The sequence below is a fragment of the Octopus bimaculoides genome, chromosome 23, assembly GCF_001194135.2.
Source record: "Octopus bimaculoides isolate UCB-OBI-ISO-001 chromosome 23, ASM119413v2, whole genome shotgun sequence".
NCBI lineage: Eukaryota > Metazoa > Mollusca > Cephalopoda > Octopoda > Octopodidae > Octopus > Octopus bimaculoides.
Genome location: NC_069003.1, coordinates 29,246,925 through 29,254,513, shown reverse-complemented (window position 1 = coordinate 29,254,513; position 7,589 = coordinate 29,246,925). Strand labels below are relative to the sequence as shown.

The 7,589-nt window shown below is 32.6% G+C and overlaps 1 protein-coding gene across 3 annotated transcripts in view; it reads right to left on the bottom strand.

Moving 5' to 3' along the window:
• The window catches only part of LOC106877242 (somatostatin receptor type 2), a 186,308-nt gene that overhangs the window by 14,712 nt on the left and 164,007 nt on the right, over positions 1-7,589 (bottom strand). The window lies entirely within an intron of this gene.

Below are 7,589 nucleotides of genomic sequence, written 5' to 3'. Positions count from 1 at the left end.
ATGTATATATATATACCTCTGAATTTTATATTTATGTATTAGAATTCGACCTTTGTGATCAGCCCTCTCAAGGAGAATAAAACGTTTATTTCTTGAATATATGTATATATGTATGTATGTGTGTATGTGTGTATACAGACTGACAAACGTATTCACACACATTATGATAATAATAATATGTTGTTTAGCATAATTTCATTTTTACCTTTACTATTTCTAGCCGATATTTACATATTAGCACCAAACTTGAATTTTTAATGCAGATAATAATTTCAAACTTTGCCATTCGGAACGATTTTTATATGTATTTGTTTTAAATATACAGTGACGTATATCTTAAGTGAAAATTCTAAAAGAAATTGAAAAACGAATTATACTGAAGAAGTTTGATTTGTACCAAGAAAATTAATCTGCCATATAAAATATAAAACAGAAATTTGTTATTTATATTGATAATTCAAGTTTCTATATTTTACAAGAAATACTATTCACTATAAAACAAAATAGTATTCAAATATTTTCAATTCCCACTAGTTAATAGAACTGTAGTATCGATTTTCTCTCTTCTTATGTAGCCTGCCAAGTTACACACGAACAAATACACAATATACATGCGCATATGTATACAATAGTAGTTTTTTTATAATCCACAGATTAAGTAAACCAACGAGGTATTAAAAATCTCAATATATGTATTTCTGGAATTAATAAGTTTCCTTTATTTCTTTCATAACCTTTGTAATAAATACTAATATTCCAGATCCACAAGTTTCTCCAGAAATTCTTTTATTTGGCTAAAGGGACTAACTTTTAAAGGAAAAAAAAAGACATATCTAAATAAACAAGTGCAAAAACAACTGTATGCGTCCATTAGAGCAAAAAGTATCTTTTATTGATAAATTTTTGTTTCGTCGTATCGATTGATATTACATTTTGAAAGAAGAAAACGATAATCATTATTATCAAAATCTATTAAGTTTCATCTAAAGAAGAACTCTTAGAGCGAACTGAGTTCTCTGATGTGTATTGACGTAGTAACTAAATTACATAATAATTTTGCAAGCGATTTATAAAACATAACAAGATTATTATCAACGTAAAGGAAATAAACAAAATAGGATTTTTTTTTTTATCTGGTAAACAGTTGTTTACGAAGCCAAGCATGAACCTAGCTTTCATTATATCTAAACATCAGCATATGTTATAAAAGTATAAAAGATATGTTGCCATAGCATAACATTCAGTACACATCAATCTCTGCATATGCAATCATATTATGTTATTTTATTATGTTTCATTTCACTATATTACATTACATCATTATATTATATCATATCATATTACGCTGTATTATATTATGTAGCATTTCAGTAATTCGTTTATCTTATCAAAGAAGGTTTAGTAACTACAGAGTGTAAAGGTGGTATGAGACTCACATATTTTTTTAATATTTTTTAACCATCATCCAAGATCCAAGTTAATTGCTAGTGTGAATGTTAAGACTACACACACATATGCACACAAGCACACATACGTATGTGTATGTATATACATACATGCATGTATTCATATTTATGAAATATGTACAAACACAGACAAGTTCATGTAGCTTAACTGGTTAGGGTTAATTAGAAATTTAATTATGCTATAAATTACCAATAATAGTAATGATCATATTTGTGTGCTCAAATTACAAGACACTTTCCCTACTAATTCATGTACTAGTTAATTCGTTGAATAACTATGAAACTAGTCTATGATTTGATGATCTTATATCAATGTTCGTAAACTGTCATAAGAAAATTAAGCGCAGACATGCCGTCACACTCGCGTGCGCGCACCCAGTCACAGATATGAGGAAAAAATTGACATGAGAAAAAAAAATGAAGATCTATCTCATAATTAAAATTATTAGCTTGGGACTCTAAGACGTGAAATGAGTTAATTATGAGTCAAAGAAATAATCCTTCTTTAGGATATGATGAGGCGTGGATAGAGAAGAATAAGGATGAGAGGATGGATACATACGAGGGGTTGTTGAAAAGTTCCTGGCGTTAAGGGTATCGCTATAGGCCTGGTTAGAGAATCAATTTCTAGTTCGCTTACAGGGCTTAGAAAAACTGGAGGACCGCTAGAATTTGTGTTCGAATCTGAGAGGGGAGTATGTTGAATAGAATTATAAACAACTGATCCTTGTGTATTTTATCTTACTCAAAACTAGAAACTATTCGAAGGGGTTATCAAAAGTTCTTGGCTTTAAGGGCATCATAAATAGCCTGGTTGGAAGACCAATTTTTCAAGTTCTTTTAGAGGGCTTAAACAAACTGAAGGAACGCTGAAATAAGAGTGTGAATCTGAGAGGGAAATATGTTGAATAAGATTATAATTAGCTGGTCCCCTTTGTATTTTCTTTTACCCATAGCTTGGAACTTTTCAGCAACTCCTCGTAGTTAATTATAATTTATTTTAATATAGGAACTATCCATCAGATAGTCCCTGAATGATATTTTCTGTTTGTCTTATGGGCCCCGAAAAGCTGAAGCACAAAACTGACAGCTAGTTGAAATCAGAATTTAAAGAAAGAAATATTGTAAGTCATTTTCTCGGGGCCGAAAGTTTAATGCTAATTGTTTCAAATTTTCGCACATAGCCAGCAATATTTAGGGGACGGTTGAGTCGGTTATATCGACCCCAGTATTCAGCAGGTATATGTTTTATCGATCCTGAAATTGAAAGACCAGCAATGTTTTAAGGGAGGGAACAATTCGTTTACATGGTACTTTATATCATCGACCCGGAAATGGTGAAATACAAAGATGACATTGGCGGCGTGGTGTATGAAATCAAAGCGTAAATCCCATAGAAAAGCTGCTATGGATTTTGTCTGGTGTGCTAACGATTCTGTCAGCTCACCGCTTTGTTATACATAATAATGACAGCTTAACCATTCTATTTCGCTTTAGCTGTTTTTGTCTTTGAACAAATAAAGCTTAAATCCGCTTGTTTGTACAATAATTAAGTAGCTTAACCAAGTTACATGAATTATTTGCTATCTCTGAATATTGTCAATAACCATAATTATCTATTTTCCAGATAATGAACTATTTTAAAGTCACATGCTTAATTTTATATTTCACTCATGGATATGACAGTTTTTCGTTTGTTCGCTTTACACACATTCAGTCGACACTAAATGCTTATTTATTTCTTGATAAATCATTTTGATATCATTCATTCTGGTAACGATATGTAATCCTAGTAATATGCCGGGAAATGTGTAAGCGTTGTTGGGAAGTTTCATTAAGTCACAATGTATGAAATGGAATTCATTAGTGATAAAGTATTTCTTAGATGAAAATGCGACCGCTCGTGCTCCTAGAGATAGCAATCAAAGCTCGCACAAAATACAGCCTGCGGTCATAAGAAAAGACACATTGAAACATGTTGACATAAATATAAACAGTAGAAAAGGCCACGGATGACACATATATAATGAAAGGTACCTTCTGTAAAACCCAACTGAAGTTAAACAGAAACAAGAAATAGTTTATCACTAATAAAAGGCAAAGTCGACCTTCGCGGAATTTGAACCCAAAACGTAAAGGACAAAATGTGGCTAAGCATAAAGCCTGGCGTGCAATAATAATAATAATGATAATAATAACAACAACAATAATAATAATAATAATAATAATAATAATAATAATAATAATAATAATAATAATAATAATATATATAAAAAACAGAAAATTGCACTACTGGGCACTGCACACATCCTACGCAAAACACTTTCAATACATTAACCATAAGAGCATCACAGCAAACCACAGCACATGCCCAAGGCACACAGAGCTGCGCTCGGTAGTGAAGTGAAAGCACGTTACAAAAATAAAAGTACTGAACAATAATAATAATAATAATAATAATAATAATAATAATAATAATGATGATGATGATGATGATGATGATGATGATAACAACAACAACAATAACAATAATAATAATGAAAATAATAATAATAGATAAATAAATAAATAAATAACCACAAACGCAGGAATAAGTAGTCTGTAGTCTGTTCAACTAAATATTTGCATCACCCGTCTGTACATGAAGCTGCACACAGAGGTTTGGGATATACAGTGAGCAAGGACTCCAAAATTGAAAGAGATGGTTATCATCGAATTTGCTGGACAACTATGATCTAGTTGCAGTTATGAGTGTCTGTGTGTACACGCGTTTGTTTGTATGGTTATCTACGTGTCTATGGCGTTCATGATACATATAAAGAGGGAAAATAATTAAATTAATATTAGTCGACTCTAATAATAACCTAACGCAAAATAACGAAACTATTTCAGTTAATAACAAATTTAAGCTATGTGCATGGCTACAGAGATGACATGAAACAAAAAGTTGCAGTATTACAAGGAACAGTTCAATGTAATTATTTCTATTTGATATAATTTGAACATAAACAAATCACTTGTGATAATGATTAATTTAATGAACTAATTTAGTTACGTTCCGTTTACTTCAGCATATTGAATCAGAAAGTAAATAAAACCAGTTATGTTCGTGCTTTCTACTATAGGTACAAACCCTGAAATTTTGGGAAAGGCGGCTGACAGTAGTCATCGATGCTATCAACTTCAGTGCTAACAACGACAATAGCAACGGCAACACCAACCCCCAGTACTTGACTGGTACTCTTTTGTCGGCATCGAAAGGATGAAAGGCAAAGTTGAATCGCCGGAAAATTGTAGAAAATGAATATTAGAACAATACCTATTGTCATAAGTGCTCTTAGAATGATAGCAAAATGGGCTGGCTCTTACTTATCTTATATTCCAAGACATTCATAGATAGAAGAAATTCAATATATAGTACTCATGGGACCTGCACAAATCCTACGAAAAATATTGCTTATATAATTCAAAAGCCAATCTAGGCTTTCTAAGTTAATTCCAACAAAGGTGTGTGTGAATCATTCTAACTGAAGGGGATTATTGAGATCTTTTATTTAACTTCACTGTTCATTTGCGTATTGTGGAATTTCTTTTCGTGTTTTTAAACGCGAAATGATAAACTAACCCCGGCCCTTAGTAAAATAAACTGAATTGACACTAAAATTATAGATATTGTCTTAGAAATACCATTTCTCTAGAAAATAAAAATCCTGATGTCGAAGGTACAGCTGCTCCTGCTGATGAGGACGGCGACGAGAACGTCGACGGTGATAATGATGAGCATGATGACAGTGATGATGATGATGATGGTGGGGGTGGTGGTGGGGATAATGTTTTTGAGGTTTATCATATTGACGTCGACGACGACAATGATGCTACCGGTGATGATCACGATGGTGTTAGTATTGATAACGGCGAGGACAATGTATAAATGATAAATTAAGTGGTAACGCTATCATAGACAATAGACGTATAAATAATCAAATTCCCTATGTTGGATCTAGTTATTAATGAAACCGAGAGTAATGCATATTTCAAGTAATGTCCACAATATATATATTAAATCTATTCTTCTTATAAAATTATGTGTGGCGGTCGTTGAGACGCATAGTTAACGGTTGCACAGGGGTCACAAATTAGCCATGCTGCGAGACTAATCTAGAGTGACTTCCGGAAATGCTGGACCGATATTATTCCGAATACAATATGAACCAGATTACTCCAATACAGTATGTAAACACATATACATACACGTTGACACATACATTTATATATATATATATATATATATATATATAGAGAGAGAGAGAGAGAGAGAGAGAGAGAGAGAGGGGGGAGAGAGAAAGAGAGAAAGGCAGATATATATATATATATACATATATGAAGAGAGAGAGAGAGAGAGAGAGAGAGAGAGAGAAATAGATAGATAGATAGATAGATAGAAAGAAATAAAGTAATGCCTCGTTTTATGAGAACCTGCTTTACGAGACAACGGTTTTGCGAGTTGTGTCTTTCAAGCACAAAATCCAAATTTACTATTCCCATAACCAGTGCTTCTGTGTGTTACCGAGAAATTTTTAGAGAGCGAAAGAAAGCTTCTTCTAAGCAAACAACACTTGACTTGTTTTATAAATTGACATCTACAAGTCCGTCTACGGGTGCTTGTGAATCAGCGATCGCATCTAGAAGTGGTGTGCGCGACTCTAGTGCGACTGAGAGTGATTAAGAAATTGATCATAATAATATTTTTTTTATTAGAAATGAACTAGACGTTCTTTTTACTTTACATAAGATATTCTTTACATTCTACTGTTGTTTTATTGTCATTTATTTACGAATATTCTAAATTTTATAGGTAAAATACTTTTCTGGGAACGAATTACAATTTAAAACATTGCTACTATGGGACAATAACCTCTGTTTTACGAGTTCTCGCTTTACGAGTGGTATTCGGGCAAAATTTAACTCGTATATCGAGGCATTACTGTATAGACACACACAAACACACACACGCACACACACACACACACACAACACGCACCTATACAAGCATACATACACACACATGTATATTTAACAGAATATAATGCACTGTCTGCATAATCGATTCGTTAGTGAGGAGATAGAATCAGAAAGTAATCTTTTGGAGAACATGTTAATCCATTTTTACACATCTTTCGTTTGTGTAAATTAAATTTGTGTAACTGAATTTTCATGTCAGTGAGTTTATTTTCACCAATTAGTGTTTTACTTTATAGACTTTTCATCGATTTTTGCCACGTTGTTCTGCCCAAATGGTACTCATATATCACAATTATTTGCAAAAGTCTCTTTTTATTTTTATTATTACTGTTGCATTTACGTGCTAAGCAGTAGATTTTATAAGGTTGAAATCATATTTATTTATTCATTTGTTTGTATGTTTATTTATTATTAATATAGGCAACGCTTGTCACATTATTAGGCCCTCCTTGATGAAAGGTTGGGAGGAAGAGAGGCAGTCAACTTCTTTCAAGAACTTCATCCGAATAATTACAAAAGGTTAGATAGAGATAATCTCTGTCAAAGGCAGGATTAAACGAGCTACACTGTGAAGGCATTCCAACTGTCAACATCAGTCAAATATAATTCACAAAGATTTGGTGGATTCGAGGTTATTAGTGGATATATAGTACTTTGATTGTTTAATATTTTGTTTAATATAAGGCGGCGAGCTGGCAGAAACGTTAGCGCGCCGGTCAAAGTGCTTAGCGGTATTTCGTCTATCTTTACATTCTGAGTTCAAATTTCTACGAGGTCGACTTTGCCTTTCATCCTTTCGGGGTCGATATATTAAGTACCAATTGCGTACTGGGGACGATCTAATCGACTGGTCCCTTCCCCCAAAATTTCGCGCCTTGTGCCTAAAGTAGAAAAGAATATTTTGTCTAGGACTTCGCCTTTTATTCTTTCGAGTCTGATGAAATAAGTAGTAGTTGAACACTGGGGTTGATGTAATCTTGTTACGTCCTCCCCAAAATTGCTGGCCATGAGTCAAAATTTGAAACAAATTATTTAGTGTAGTAATAGTATTATCAAAATGTATTTCCAAATATATATATATATATATATATATATATATAT